Source organism: Stegostoma tigrinum, chromosome 14 (genome assembly GCF_030684315.1).
Source record: "Stegostoma tigrinum isolate sSteTig4 chromosome 14, sSteTig4.hap1, whole genome shotgun sequence".
NCBI lineage: Eukaryota > Metazoa > Chordata > Chondrichthyes > Orectolobiformes > Stegostomatidae > Stegostoma > Stegostoma tigrinum.
Window position 1 is genome coordinate 10,005,386 of NC_081367.1, and position 16,019 is coordinate 10,021,404.

Here is a 16,019-nt window from a genome sequence, read left to right on the forward strand (position 1 = left end):
AACCACTGAGCCATTGTGCTGTCCCATGGCGGCAAAGTTACTAGGTTTGCAATTAACAACAGTGCAGACTTGTTGAGGGTCCTGGTGTTGGAACACTGCAGTCAGGCCTTAGTACCCATTCCTCCTGAAGCTCAGTGAGTCATAGAGTTATAGAATTATACAGCACAAAACAGGATCTTCAATCCAACTCACCCATGCTGACCAGATATCCTAAACTGATCTGGTCTCATTAAGCAGTAGAATTCCCTTCTGTGGCAACCCCGCAATAACTATTGTGTCAATCAAGCACCAGTCAATAATTATAATCATACCCAAGATGGAGTTTAACAGTCTCACCGCGGCATCCAATGATGTTACTTTCGTCAAATCCTCCACCGTTGGCCAGCATCACTGACCAGAATCCTAATGACCAGCCACATTAGTACTGATCTTCAAGAACAGGTCAGAGGCTGGGTGTTCTGCAGCTAATGGCCTGCTTTCCATTTTCGCACCACTTGACATAAGCCACGAAGAAGGTGTGTGATGAAACACCATCACTTACAAGTTCCCCTTCAAATCACACATCACCCTACTCATCATGAACTGTCATGACTGAAGTCAAACTGCATACCTTAAAACTAGAAAGTCAAGCCTAAAGCAGGACTGGAAACAAACATAAAATAGCAGAGCCTCACTGTGGATTGTTAACACAGAATTGAACATGTGAGCTAATTCTTTTAGGAGGTCCATTAACAATGAACATAATGTTGGCGTTTCTATCCTGTCTCTTAATTGGTTTCATAAACATTTCTGATTTGATGTTGATCCTCTTTCCCCATTTGCTTACATCTCTCCCTTATATTGTGCAGAGCATGACCATTGTTTTGTGGTTTGTGTGTCCTGCAACTCTCAAGAGCTCTCTAGTGGATTCAATTTCACTTAATGAATCCTTGGAGATACAGAGAATATTTGGCCAGTCTATGCCATTTTGTGAATAGAAATGCTGTTCACAACCATTTAGTGCTCATTAGTGATAAACAGATACGCCACATTGTCTTTTCCATTTTCAGTTTAAATTGTTTCTGGAGGTAAGCACTGTCCCCATGGCTTGAGTTCATTTTTGCCACCCTCCAACCCTCTCTCTGCCCATATCCCACCTTGTGGAGGGTTCGCTGGAAAAGGTTTGTTGTAATGTCTGATTTCCTGACTGTTGAGCAATTTCACAGGGCTTTGGATGATTATCACGTTACTTGGTGCAATCAATTAATCCAGAGTTTTGGCTCCTTACAAATCAATAGATTCCATTTGAAATGCAGATGGCCAGGAATAGACCCCCATGAAATCCATGCGTGTATTTACTTTTCAAAGCTAGACATGCAGACTGGAAGACCACTCCTGCTTGCCAGTGACTCTGAAAAACACTGCTGACCCATATCCCAGGGCTCATAGCTGTCCTCATTCACACTCACACGCAGTCTCATTCAGACAACAGCCCTGGACTCACTGACCTACACTGTCTTGCAGTTACACAATTTTAAAATTCTCAGCCTTGTTTATAGATCTCTCAAAGGTCTTATCCTTCACTATCTGTAACCTTGTCCAACCCGATTATAATGCCAAACTCTTACTTCTCCCAGTTTTTAATTGCTTCAAGTTTTGTGGTTGTGCCTTCAGTTGACAAGGATCTGAGTTCCAGAATTGCCTTCCTAAGCTCTTCCAACTGTGCCCTCACTTTCCTCCTCTAACTATTTGATCAAGCAGGCTATGTGGATTGGCCATGCTAAATTGCCTGTAGCGTTCAGGGATGTGAAGATTAGGTGGGTTACAGTTGGATGGCGCTGGATGGGATGTCTGAGGGTTGGTGTGGGTTTGTTGGGCTGAAGTGCCTGTTTCCACACTCTAGAGATTCTATGAAAATTCTGTGAAATTCTTGATCATCTGAACTAAGATCTCCTCATGTGGCTCAATATTAAGTTTTTTCCTGATTATGCCTCAGTGAAATAAACTGGAATGTTTTTACTATGTTACCAAAACTATATAAATACAATATCGTTGTTCGGATCTGAGATTCCCTGGACGTATGCAAAATGGATGAAATTTCTGCTTTAAAGGAGATATAGCTGCTGGTAGATTCCTTAAATATTGAAATGATGGCAAGGCTCAACTTCAGTCTGGCTTTGGGCCTTGCAGCTGAAGTGTGCGATGCCTGGTTTTAGGCTTGGGATTGAGATGAAATTAATTTTTACCACAGTAGGTGTGTAGCTCCAGGGGAGCCCCAGCCCTCGTTTACTCCCAGACGAAGGGCTGATACAGACAATGTTTGTTTCTTGTCTTGTCCGAAGGGAGATGAGAGAAGGTGAGTCAGCTTCTCTTTGGGTGGGACAAGAATTTCTGCATAATGATGGGACGAGAATGGGCAGGTAGTTGATATACGCAGGAGGGGGATGATGGGGTTGGGACAAAATCAAAAGATATGTTTACCCTCAGCATTGCATGTTTGTGCAGTTAGACTTCATGCGACTGAACAGGCCAATTCTTGACCCACCAGGTCTTTGGGCACTTGATCCAGAATATACCAAAGTGGTGGTGGCATCATGTAGTGGATCCACAAAGTAGGATTGGCATCCTTTTCTTTCCTTCTCTGCCTTGTCATCAAGACATTTGGACTCACAACATGGTACTGCTTGAGAGATAAATTGTTGCCATTTTGACCAAATGATCCAAGCTCCTCACGGTCATTAATGTCAATTCTGCTCCATTTGAAAGAGAATTGAGAGTGTGTCAGGAGCATTTTCGTCGGCCTCTAATGGCTGTTTGAGAGTTGAGAAAACAGGAATTGTCTGACACAGAATCCAGGCTGTCAAATTCAGTTTCTCGCGGAGTTTTGCCTGGATACATGTAGGGATGGCTTCAAGAAGGACACTGATATTTACGCAATGGTGCTCAGTTGAATCTGGAGGATGCCACAAAAGCCCTGATGATGGAATTGTTTCCAGTCTCTGATGTATCCAGGATCCATGTGTTTAACACAAATATTGGAACAGTAGGATGCCATTTGAAGTGGGAGGCCATCTCTCCCAAATACACACTGACAGGTAAAGGGAAGATGTATTGAACTACTGTTCAGATGGCCAACACTTGGCAAAGATGGGGATCAACTGAGACTGTTAGACTCCCAGAATCGTTGCTTTAATAAATTGACAGACTTTAGTAGCCTGATTATGTAGATACACTTTTGAGGATCTGTTGTAGCTACAGTAGTATTAATGCTGGTGAAGACGCACACTTGCCGTGCTCTCATGTTGTTTGGAGGACTGCTGAGTTAATTTGATGAAGGGACTATTGGAACTACAAGTGTGGAAATGAACTAAGGAGAAAAAGAAAGCTATTGCAATCAGCAATGATCTGTTCATCATACAGACTGTTGTACACACAATACCTGTCTCTTTTCATTCCTGAGAGAAATCAGTCAGTGAACAGATGGTTCCCTGAGGAAGGTGGGTGAGAGGCACCAGTCAGTCTACAGAAATCTCCCTGGGTGAGAGTGGCTGAGAGATACTAGTCAATGTATAGTAACCAGGGGTTCCATGTGCAAGAATCACAGAACATTAACATTCAAGTGCAGCAAGTAATTGCAAAGTAAATTGTCTTCTAGCTTTCAGTATAAAGGGATTAGAACATAGAATGTAGAACTGTACAGTACAGGCACTAGCCCTTCAGCCCAAGACGTTGTGCTGAACATGGCGCCAAATGAAACTAATCCCTTCTGCCTGCGCTTGGTCCCTATCCCTTCGTTCCTTGTATATTCATGTGCTTATCTAAAAGTCTCATAAACAACCCTATCATTTCTGCTTCCACCACCACCCCCGTAGCGTGTTCCAGACTCCTACCACTCTCTGCGTAAAAAACTTGACCCTCACATCTCCTTTGAATTTTCCCCCTCCCCTCTTAAATGCATGCCCCCTCATTTTAGACATTTCAACTCTGAGGAAAAAGATTCTGACTGCCAACCCTATCGATGCATTTCATAATTTTATAGACTCCTATCAAGTCCCCCTCTGCCTCCCCAGAGAAAACAACTTGAGTGTTTCTAGCCTCTCCTTATAGCTCATACCCTCTAATCCAGGCAGCATCTGGGTAAACCTCTTCTGCACCCTCTCCAAAGCCTCCACATCCTTCCTATAATGTGGTGACCAGATTTGAACGCAATACTGTAAGTGTGGCCTAAACAAAGTCTTATAAAGCTGCAACATGACATCTTGACTCTTGTACTGAATTCACCAACAAATAAAGGCAGGCATGCCATATGCCTTCTTTACCACCCTACCTACTGATGCTGCTTCTTTCAGGGAACTATGGACTTGAACTCCAAGATCCCACTGCACATCAAAGCTTTTCATGGTTCTGCCATTAACTGTATAGTTTTCCTTACCATGTAATCTCCCAAAGTGCAGCACCTCACACTTACCCTGATTAAACTCCGTCTGCCATTCTGCCGCCCATATCAGCAACTGATTTTTATCCTGCTGTATCATTTGATAACCTATTACACTGCACACAATTCCACTGATCTTTGTACAGCCTGCAAGTTTACTGACCCACCCATCTACATTTTCATTCAAGTCATTTATTGATATCACAAGCAGCAGAGGCCCCAGTACGCATCCCTGCAGAACACCACTAGTCAGGGACCTCCAGCCTGAAAAACACTCTTCCATCAATACCTTCTGTCTTCCATAGGCAAACCAATTCAGGATCCATGCAGCCAAGTCACTGTGGATTCCCATCTTAATCTTCTGCATGAGCCTACTACAAGAGACCTCATCAAAAGCCTTACTAAAAACCATGTAGATAACATCCACTGCTTTACCGTCATTGATCATCTTTGTCGCCCCCTCAAAAATTTCAATCAAGTTAGTAAGACGTGACCTGCTCTGCACAAAGTGATGTTGACCATTCCTAATTAGGCCATTCTTTTCCAAATGTGCGTAAATCCTATCCTTTACAAATTCTCTCCAATAGTTTCCCAACCACTGATGTGAGACTCACCGGTCCATAGTCTCCTGGATGATCCCTATTTTCTTTCTTGAATAGAGGAATAACATTAGCTACTCGCCAGTCCTCTGGGATCTCTCCTGTGGCTAGTGAGGATACAAAGATCTTGATCAAGGCTCCAGCAATCTCCTCTCTTGCCTCTCTCAATAACCTGAGTAGATACCATTGAGCTCTGGGGACGTACTTACCTTAATGCCTAGCCAGCGACCCAATACTACTTATGGAGTCATGCAGCACAAAAATGGACCCTTAGACCAAACTCATCCAAGCCGAACAGGTTTCCCAATCTAAACTAGTCCCATTTGCCTGTTTTTGGTCTATATCCTTCTAAATCTTTCCTATCCCTGTATCTATCCAAATGTCGTTTAAATGTTGTGACTGTATGCAACTCTGTCACTTCCTCTGACAGCTCATTCCACACATGAAACTACTCACTGTGTGAACGAGTTGCACCTTGGGTCCCTTTTAAATTTTTTCCCCCCTCACCTTAAACCAATGCTCTTGAATTTTTGACTCTCCTGCCCTGGGGAAGCGACCTTTGCTAGTCACCATACCTATGCCCCTCATGATTTTATAAACCTCAGCAAGGTCACCATTAGCCTTCTATGTTCCAGGGAAGAAAAATCCTAGCCCCTCCTTATAACACAAATCCTCAAGTTCTAGTTACATCCTGGGAAATCTTTTTTGCACCCTTTCTTTTTAAAAAAAATCCTTCAATTATATTTAAGGCATTTTCTGTGTTGTTTATTAGAGGAATTTACACTAGGATCAATTTCTTCATTCGATTCACCAAAGAGAGTGAATTGCTTTCAGGTTTCCCTCCCTGTTCTCTCCTATAAATAAGCAGGACAAACATGACCTACCTGTGCATAACCTTACCAAAGGGTATACGACCCTTAAGGTACTGATCCCCTCCACCCCAAGAACCAAAGAGACAATCTAAAAGGAGGAGATCAGGGTCTGGTTTCTGCAGACTGGTCAGCAGCTCTGAATCTTTGGGCATAGGGTCACAGCATAATGTTTATGACGTAATAGCTATTAAGAGAGCAGTGTTTGCAGTTTGACCAGAGCTGGGGACTTGATGTACAAGGTTAGTCTACATAATGGAAACGTTGACAAATCAATAAAGGAAGTGAGTCATGTTATTGCAATCGGAGTGTATCAGTGTGGATCTCAGGACTGACGCGAGTTTAATAGAACATGCTGTGAAATAAGTGTAACTGCAAAGAAAAAACAGCAAAGGTAAAAGATTATGGGCAGGTGTCTCCTACAGCCTCCCAAAGTGTTGCCCCAACATTACACAAAGTATTAACAGGTAGAAAGAAGGTGAGTCATACATTTTTTATCACTGATATTCACTTGTGGACATTGCTGGCTGGGTCCAGGATTTACTGCCCCCGTCCCTACTTGCCCCTTTTGGGAGGTGGGAGCGAGCTGCTCCACTGAACTCCGCTGCAGTCCTTCTATCTTGATCTCAAAATGAAGTAGCATGCTCCACACAAATCTCTCTATCAGTTGGAATATAAAAGTAGTGAAATCTCACTATAGTCATCCAGGGTCTTGGTGAGGCCACACCTTGAGTACTATGCACAGTTCTCCTTTTCCAATCTTGAAGTTGAGATTTTGGTTTCAAAATGAAGAACTGGTAAGTTATGACTGAGATGAGGAGAAGTTTCTTTACGCAGTTGTGAACCTTTAGAATTCTCCACCCCAGGGAGCTGTGCCTGCTTAGTTATTGAAAATGATAAAAAATATTGGTCAACCTTTGAGTGTGAAAGGAATTGCTGCAGTTTGCAAAAGCCTGCCGAACACACAGACCTTGGAGTGCAGGTTCATACTTCCTTGAAAGTGGAGTCCCTGGTAGGCAGGATAGTGAAGAAGGTGTTTATTATAGCTACCTTTATTGGTCAGTGCATTGAGTACAGTAGTTGGGAAACCATGTTGCAGCTGTACAGGACATTGGTTAGGCCACTTCAGGAGTACTGCATACAGTTCCAGCCTCCCTGCTACAGGAAGACTGCAGTGAAACTTGAAAGGTTTCAGACAAAGTTTACAAGGATGTTGTCAGGGTTGGAGGACTTGAGCTATCGAGAGAGGCTGAATACGCTGAGGCTATTTTCCATGGAATGTCAGAGGTTTATAAAATCATGAGCAGCATGGATAGCGTGAATAGAATTTCCCCTAGGGTGGGGGAGTCCAAAACTAGAGGGCATTGGTTTAAGGTGAGAGGGGAAAGATTTAAAAGGGTCCTAACAGGCAACATTTTCATGCAGAGGGTGGTATGTGTATGGAATGAGCTGCCAGAGAAAGTGGTGGAGGCTGGTACAATTACAGCATTTAAAAGACAGCTGGATGGGTTTATGAATAGGAGGGTTTTAGAGGGATATCAGCAAAATTCTGACAAATGGGACTAGATTAAATTAGGATATTTGGTCAGCTTGGACAAGTTAGAACAGCCTATTTCCATGCTTTGCAGCTATATGACTCTACACCGTTATGACCAGACTCTGGACAAGCCTCCCAATTCCTTACTGTCCCAGATGGGATACTCCAAACCATTAAGCTCCCAGATGAGAAATGTTGAGCTGACTCCTCTTCCTTATTAATTTGACCCCACAGTTGATCTCAACAAGGTTCATTTAATAAGGATTCTTTCCCTTGTGGAATCTGTTATCCCAGACCCAAGGAATTTGGATTTGTAAAAGAGCCAATTAAACCAGGCTTTCTTGAGTTAACAAAAACAAAACTGAGTTTATTAGCTACTTAGCAGAAAAAGAAATAATAACAAGGCATTCATGCACACGTATTAGGAAGAAGTGGTGTGACCCAAGAAAAGGTTAAAATGTCACTGATTCTTCATGCTGAGTAGATATTGGAACGTTGATAGTTCAACAGCCGATTTCACATAGATAGTCGAATGGTAATAATTGAATGGTTGACTTTGAGATCCTTGGCTTATTTACAGTTTGAATATTTTTTGACCTGGTTCCTTTCAACAGAGGCAGGCTGACACCACACGAAGAGGCAGGAAGGGTCTGAGGAAGGGTCTTGGGACCCGAAATGCTAACATAGAACAAAGAACATAGAACATTACAGCAAAGTACAGGTCCTTCGGCCCTCGATGTTGTGCCGACCTGTCATACCGATCTGAAGCCCATCTAACCTACACTATTCCATGTACGTGCATATGCTTCTCCAATGACGACTTAAACGTACCTAAAGTTGGTGAATCTAATACCATTGCAGGCAAAGCATTCCATTCCCTTACTACTCTCTGAGTGAAGAAGTTGAAGTTAACTCTGCTTTCTCTCCACAGATGTTGCCAGGCCTGCTAAGTTTTTCCAGAATTTTTTGCAGTGCAGGAGTCTTTAATGGATGTTCCAAAACTGTGACATCCCCAGTCTGCACACCAGTAGGTCGGGCCACTGACACTTACAAGCCAGGGTTAAAGTTCACTTTGATCCATGTTTTATTGTATATCACTGAAAGGGTAAAATCAAACTTCTATTTGCGGGATAATAAAATGTGAGGCTGGATGAACACAGCAGGCCAAGCAGCATCTCAGGAGCACAAAAGCTGACGTTTCGGGCCCGAAACGTCAGCTTTTGTGCTCCTGAGATGCTGCTTGGCCTGCTGTGTTCATCCAGCCTCACATTTTATTATCTTGGAATCTCCAGCATCTGCAGTTCCCATTATCTCTGATTCTATTTGCGGGAGATCACTTCCTGCTGAGAAGGGGTGTAGGTATTTTTGGTCCTCATTAGTCTCTGTTTGAAATTTTCCCTGAGTCTATAGAGATGTGACAGTCCATGTGCTACACAGGATTGTAACAGATAGTTTCTGGATTTATATCCACAGTCGTTTATTTGGCTATAGCTGTCCTCTTGTAAAAAAAAAATCACGTTGAAATTACCCTTTTGATATGTCCAGACAAGATCTGGGTTTGTGATCCATCATCTTGACAAGGAAGGTGGAGTCACAGAAGAAGGAGAACGGTCTTATTGAATCGGAGGGCAGGGAATAGCATATTTCAGCTCTTACCTCTGATACAGTAGCTCAGTGTTTGATACTGCTGCCTCACAGCGCCAGGGGCCCAGGTTCGATTCCACCCTTCGGCGACTGTCTGTGAGGAGTTTGCACACCCTCCTTGCAGCTGAGTGGGTTTCCTCCCGCAGCCTGAAGATGTGCAGGTTAGGGTGGATTGGCTGTGCTAAATTGCTCATAGTGTCCAGGCATACAACTTAGGTGGATTAGCCATGGGAAAGGCAAGGTTGCAGGAATAGAGTATGGATTTGGGTGGGATGCTCTTGGAGGGTCGGTGTGGACTCGATGGGCCAAATGGCCTGCTTCCACACAGTCAGGATTCTGTGGTATTCCTGATACCCTTGAGGATTGAAAGAAACCAGTTAGTATGATAATGTCCCTGGGAGAGAAGAGTTTGGTTGGTAAGCTGTTCTCATGAATGCATCTTTAATTTTTTTGAAAAAACATTCCAGTCGGGAAGATGGCACCTGAGCTCCATTGCTTATCTTCTGTGTTTCGTTCTTCACAGTTTGAAGGCCTGTAAATTATTGATTTACTGATGGAAGTATTATCCGTTTTCTGTCACCGTGGTGACAGGCTGTCATCTAACAGCTGGCAATGTAACACAGTCTTAATGAGAACATGTGGGGCTGCAGGGTGATCAATTTTGAAGGAATAAGAAACAAAAGAAGGTGATGAAAAACACAAGAGAGAGGGAGTGGTAGAGACAGAGTTGAAGTGAAGGAGGGAGACATTGGAAGAAGGGACAGCAAGAGAGACGAAAGAGAGAGAGAGGTGACAGTGGACAGATTGATGGAAATGGAGACAGAGACAGAGAGAAGGAGGATAGCAGCGAATAAAACTGAGAAAGGATTTCGGAGAAAGAGAGAGGGGGAGAGAGAGAGAGAGAGACTGATGAGGGCAATGAGAACCAAGCTGTCAATTGATATTCAAGCCCATCTAGTTTGATGACATCCTTTAGGGGAGGAAATCTGCCATCTTTACCTGGTCTGGCCGACATGTGACTCCAGACCCACAGCAATGTGATTCACTCTGAATTGTTCCCTGGTCAATTAAGGTTAAGCAACAAATATCGGCCTAACCAGTGATGCCCACATTCCGTGAATTAATTTTGTGTTTTAAAATATTACCCAGAACTGGACTATAGACAGAAAGTTAAACAAGACTTTCAATTGATTCACATATAGGAGAGTTACACAGATTGAACATCAGGCTGGAATCTATTCATGCGGTTTGAATGGGTAATGTGTAAAACAATGGAGATGATCTAATCATAGGTTATAAGGCTTTGTATGCAGAATGAAAGATACCCAGAAGTGAGTTAAAGGATGGACTCAAATCAACAGATAGTTCATTTTCCAGAAGGACAAAGCAGTAAAACTGAGAAATGAAACATGCTTGTCTCACATGTTTCAAAATGGGGATTGAGTGCTTCCCGGTATTGCTGAACATTTACTCGTTTATCAACTGAGTTATAAATTAATGGATACTTAAGGTAAGGTCTTGAATGGTTCAGATGACTTAAGATGGAATGACCATGTTATCTAATGTGAGTCTAAACCCTTGATGAACCCAAGTCCTGAAGTGACTCCAGGCTAACTATGTGTTTCGTATCTTGCTCACTGTAGTTTGTTCCTGTTGAGTTTCTATGCTTTTTATGACACAAGCTGTCAAGGTGGTAGCCATGATGTTATCAAAGAGCAGTTTGGAATCGTGACCCAAGCACTGCATATTTCAAGATTGGGTCAGATAGGTTAATGTAGGGTTGAAGTGATATGTGATCAAAATGGGTAAATGTGATTGGATATATTTGCCTACAGGGTGGGCAAATCCTAACATGGAATGCTTGGGATAATTGTTATGGCTCTATGTTGTAATGTAATCCTGCACAATGACAGTGAAAATACTGTGAAAGTGCATCATTGGTTGTACATCTATTGGAATATGTGAGTCCATAAGTGACGTAATTAAAAACTCATATAATCTTTTATTTTTATATTGGCCAGCTGTTAACTGGTAGCTTTAACCAGGAATTAATGGCAGAATAGACAAAGCAAATCATTACTGTAAAGGATCATTATTTTACGATTCTAAAGAACATTTCCTGCCCTGTATCCTGGCGACTATTATTTCCTATTTCTCCCTTAATTAAGCTAAATCAGTACAAATTCACCCAGGCAGACTCCTTCACTTTATAGACAGTGAGCATAGAGAAGCTGCGGAGAGTCACAATGTGGTATTCCATTCTGATCTCTCACAGCCACTACAGCAGGAGTCCGTAGGTTCAGAACGCGGAGAGAGACGGAGACCTTTATCTGCCCTGAGGCTGCAAAGTCCCTTAGCCCTGCCCATGAAAGATGATCCACTTCAGTGCAAAGTGGGGAGTGGTCTGCTTGAACTGCCTGGCTTGATCTCATGCCTTCTGGTACACTCAGCCTGAGGTACAAGGGGAGGCCTCAGCTGTTCTCTAAATGATGAACACTATCCGGAAGGATAAGGTCATTCGACTGTCATTTTAGAAATAGAGGTTGTCAATTTGATAATGAATCAAGCAAAGATATGTTTACAGCTTTGTTTCTGATCCTTAGCTTGATGTCCCTGCTCAGTACACTGACTCTCCAGTCAACTTCTCTGTATTGTTTACATTCTTTGTCCTTGACAGCATGAACATTAGCTCTCGTGCCTAGGTCCATGCATCCTTCTGCTGGCCTATCAGAACTACATTGCTGAGTAATGAGCCAAACATCACAAATTCATTTCCTGGTTGATGCAGATGGCTGTGTGATTGCCTCATGACTGGATGTGATTTAGTTTCAATTGATTTGATTGATGAACCCAGGAAAAAACCTTCCCATTAGCAAACCTGGGTTGTGTCTCAGCATCCGAAACAAACAGATCCCATCAAGAAAATTTAAATAGGAGGTATTACCAATAGGATCCTATAAGGAGGAGTACACCATGACTCGGAACATATTGCTGATGGGCAGTCAGCGCCTTGACAGATATTGTACAGTGTCCACATGAGCTGTGGAACCCCAGAACAGAGGAACTTCATCACCACGAGTCCCAAAGGAGAGAGCACTACTGTTGGAAGCCCCCTTAAAAACATATTACGGCCAGTTGAGGAGAGGTGACCAGCCCCCCCGCTCCTCTTTTTTAAATCCCTCCTCACCCAGGCACAACAATTTAAAAAGAAAATAATTTTTAGCAAGTAACTATCTCACATCAATGAACTCAGTTAACAAGATCAAAATTGGAGTCAGTTCCCAGGTTTGAGTGACAGATAAGTGCAATTTGTTTTGTCCATGAGAACATATGTACATAGATATACCGAAAGAAATGGGAATATCAACTCTCACGACTTGAATGTAATACAGATAATAGTTTAACAGTTTTGACAATCCTTGAGTTATGGGGTAAATCCAGAGTCCCAGCTGCTTAGCAGTCCCAGATAATAAAATGTGAGGCTGGATGAACACAGCAGGCCAAGCAGCATCTCAGGAGCACAAAAGCTGACGTTTCGGGCCTAGACCCTTCATCAGAGATGAAGGGTCTAGGCCCGAAACGTCAGCTTTTGTGCTCCTGAGGTGCTGCTTGGCCTGCTGTGTTCATCCAGCCTCACCTTTTATTATCTTGGAATTCTCCAGCATCTGCAGTTCCCATTATCTCTGCTTAGCAGTCCCATTTGCTCAAGAATGGCAAAGCTTGTACTCTTGATTTGCCAAAACAATCTTTTTTACCCAAGTTGCTTTTTCACTGGCTACTGGCTTGTTGAGTTGAGAGAGAGGGGAAGATGTCTTTCATTTCATGCTTATAAACCCTAATTTCCTGTTTTACTGCAATGGGCAGCCCTTGCTATAGTTTCATTTGTATATTCCCAAGTCTGTACCTTGTCTTTCCAAGCTGGCTAGCTGAGCAAGTTGCTCAATCTCCCACATGAAGTTAAATGTGAGTGAAGCAAGAGATACAAATATCTCTTGATGAAAATGACAATGCAACCGGTTTCGCTTACTTTCTATGGGTTGCCTGGACTTGTCATGTGTGTACAACAGCCATTTGAGATCAGCAATATCCTTTCTCAATTTATTTTTGGTCCATGAAAGTCGCCGGTGTCAAAGGCAAATGGTGGAAGTTGAATATTAATATCCTAATTTTGCAATGATCTTCACAAAGGAAACAAAACACCTGGAGCCTCAAAACTGGACGCTTTATCACCAGGAACCTTTAAAGGTGTTGGAACCATGCGCTGCAGCATATACAGAGTGAAATTGCACCCTGACTCTCCAAGATATTTCCGAGGAGATAATAAAATGTGAAGCTGGATGAACACAGCAGGCCAAGCAGCATCTCAGGAGCACAAAAGCTGACGTTTCGGGCCTAGACCCTCTCTGATGAAGGGTCTAGGCCCGAAATGTCAGCTTTTGTGCTCCTGAGATGCTGCTTGGCCTGCTGTGTTCATCCAGCTTCACATTTTATTATCTTGGAATTCTCCAGCATCTGCAGTTCCCATCATCTCTATTTCCAAGGAGGTTTGGCCAAGCCCCAGATTCCAAGCTGTGTTAACTGATCTGACTATGAGCAGCAGATGTCCTGCTATTGATTGGATTTGATTTATTATTAACACATGTACCTGGCTACAGTGGAAAGTTTTGCTCTGAGTGCAGCTCAGGCAGATCATACCATACAAAGTTCATAGGGGTAATAGAACAGACTGAGGAATACAATGTTATGGCTGCATAGAAGGTGCACAGAGAACAAGGTCAACATTAAATTTGAAATTTGAAAGGCCCATTCAGAAGTCTAATAACAGCAGGGAAGAAGCTGATCGTGTTTAATCTTTTGCCTGATGGAAGAGATTATAACCAGGGTGGGAGGGGTCTTCAATTATGTTAGCTGCCTTTCCGAGGCAGTGATAACTACAGATAGAGTCGGTGGATGGAAGGTTGGCTTGCGTGATGGACTGGGCAGTGTGCACATTTCTCCAAAGTTTCTTACGGTCTGTTTAGAGCTGAGGGGACAAGAAACCATTTCAGAATGTCCCACTTGGTGACTGATTACTTGACTGCTTGGTTTGTCATTGTTGGTAATACTCCTGCCTCAGGGCCAGCAGGTTGTTGGTTCAAACCCAACTCCATCGGCTGACACTTCACTTCAGAAGTGAAGGAGTCTGCACAGAATCAAGGACCCAGTTGCCTTCGCAGATGCATGTTAAGAGACCTTCTTGAGCACATGAAAGTGCCATTTAGAAGCCAGTTCTGGCTTGAAATACTTCAGTACAGGCATTGAATTATCCTGTGGCCAAATAATCCAGCAATACTCACAATCTAGAAAGATATTGATGGGCCAAATGACCTGCTTCGACACTGTAGGGATACTATGATGGTTCTATGACATAAAGGCTGACTCAGTGTGGGAGGTGATGACTTAGTAGCAGAGATGCAATGAAAATGACTAGCAGGCAGTGGGAGAGAATACAATTGCAATGAGTTTGCATTGTCTCAAGGAACAGTATTGCACTGAATCATTACTTGTTTCTCCCCTTCAGTTTTCCCCTCTACCCGAACCCCACACATGGTGGTTGTCAAAGGAACGGGGTGTTCCACATGCGACAGCAGACCTCAGAAATCTCTCACACCACCTTTGGGATTTTCAAAAGACAGTTATCTCAATTCTCCAGAGAAATAGAATGCTCATAGGCACCTGCCTCACTATTTATTTAGCAGGCCACACCAATACGTCATCTCATACTTTCAGCTTCACACTTTAACCCGATAGTTTTCCTGACGCTCCTTGTTTCTAGGTTTACTGAGTATCACTACTCTTTTCTGGCCAGTCATGTTGATAAACACTAACCCCTGAAGAGTGGTACTTATCCAGGTAGTTAAGTATGTTTCACACCACTTCCAGAAATCTTTTTTGATAGATTACTCCAGCCAGTGGATCTGTCTCGCTCTCCTTACTGGATCTTTCTTGCCTTTGAAAGGCAGCCAAGTAGCATTGGCATCAGGCGTTACTTTAAGTGGCACCAGTGAAAGAAATGAATTGAAGTGAATGAACAGGAGCAATAACATAACATGTAGACAAGAATAATGACAGTTCAGCATAACTATTCCCTTGATGCTATAATACGGAAATATTCCACAATTTCTATGATGTACTAGATTTTAATGAACTTTTTCTCTTTGGTGTTTTCATCAACGAGGGTTGGTTGACCCTGGAACTTTTAAACTGATTCATACTCAATGATTATTACGGAAAGCAGCTTTGAAAATGCCAGATAAGCTCATGGAATTGAATAAACGGCAGACTGCTCTACAGCAAACAACAGAAAGATAGGAAAGCTACCAGTCAGGTTGAGCTCACAATGCTGTTGTGAAATCTAACTGTACAGAAATTAGCTGCTGCATTTCCTGCATTGCAACAGTGCTTTGGGGCATCCTGCTGTCATGAAATATGTGCTGCAATGCGAGGTTTATGTATTTCTATATTTGAAACACATAATCTATTATTTAAATTTGAATGGTTTGGCTCCTCAATCTGGTAACATCCTAACAGTGGCCAACCAGTTGTTGTGCCAACGATGTGAAAATTTACATTGGTAAATGATTTTGGTGAGTGAGAGGTGCTTTGAGTTGTCTATGTACCAAGGTGGGACTGAAAAGGGCAAATGTTAAGCTGACGGAAGATGCTAGAACTGTTGTAACATCACTGGGTGAGGAATTCAGAGGCTTGTGCAGCTGGTGGAATTTTAATTTAGTTAATAAAATCTGGGATCGAAAGTTAGTCTCAGTAATGGTGACCCTGAGACTGTCACTGTTGTAAAACGTCACTTGCCTAGTTTGGCCTGCATGTGACTCCAAACCCACAGCAGTGTGGCTGACTTTTAATTGCCCTTGGAAACTGCCAAACAAATCACACAACAACCTCAAAGGCAATTAGGA

The 16,019-nt window shown here is 42.7% G+C and overlaps 1 protein-coding gene across 27 annotated transcripts in view; it reads left to right on the forward strand.

The window, feature by feature from the left end:
- kif1aa (kinesin family member 1Aa) overlaps positions 1 to 16,019 on the forward strand; it is a 259,928-nt gene that overhangs the window by 76,794 nt on the left and 167,115 nt on the right. The gene's annotated exons all lie outside the window — the stretch shown is intronic.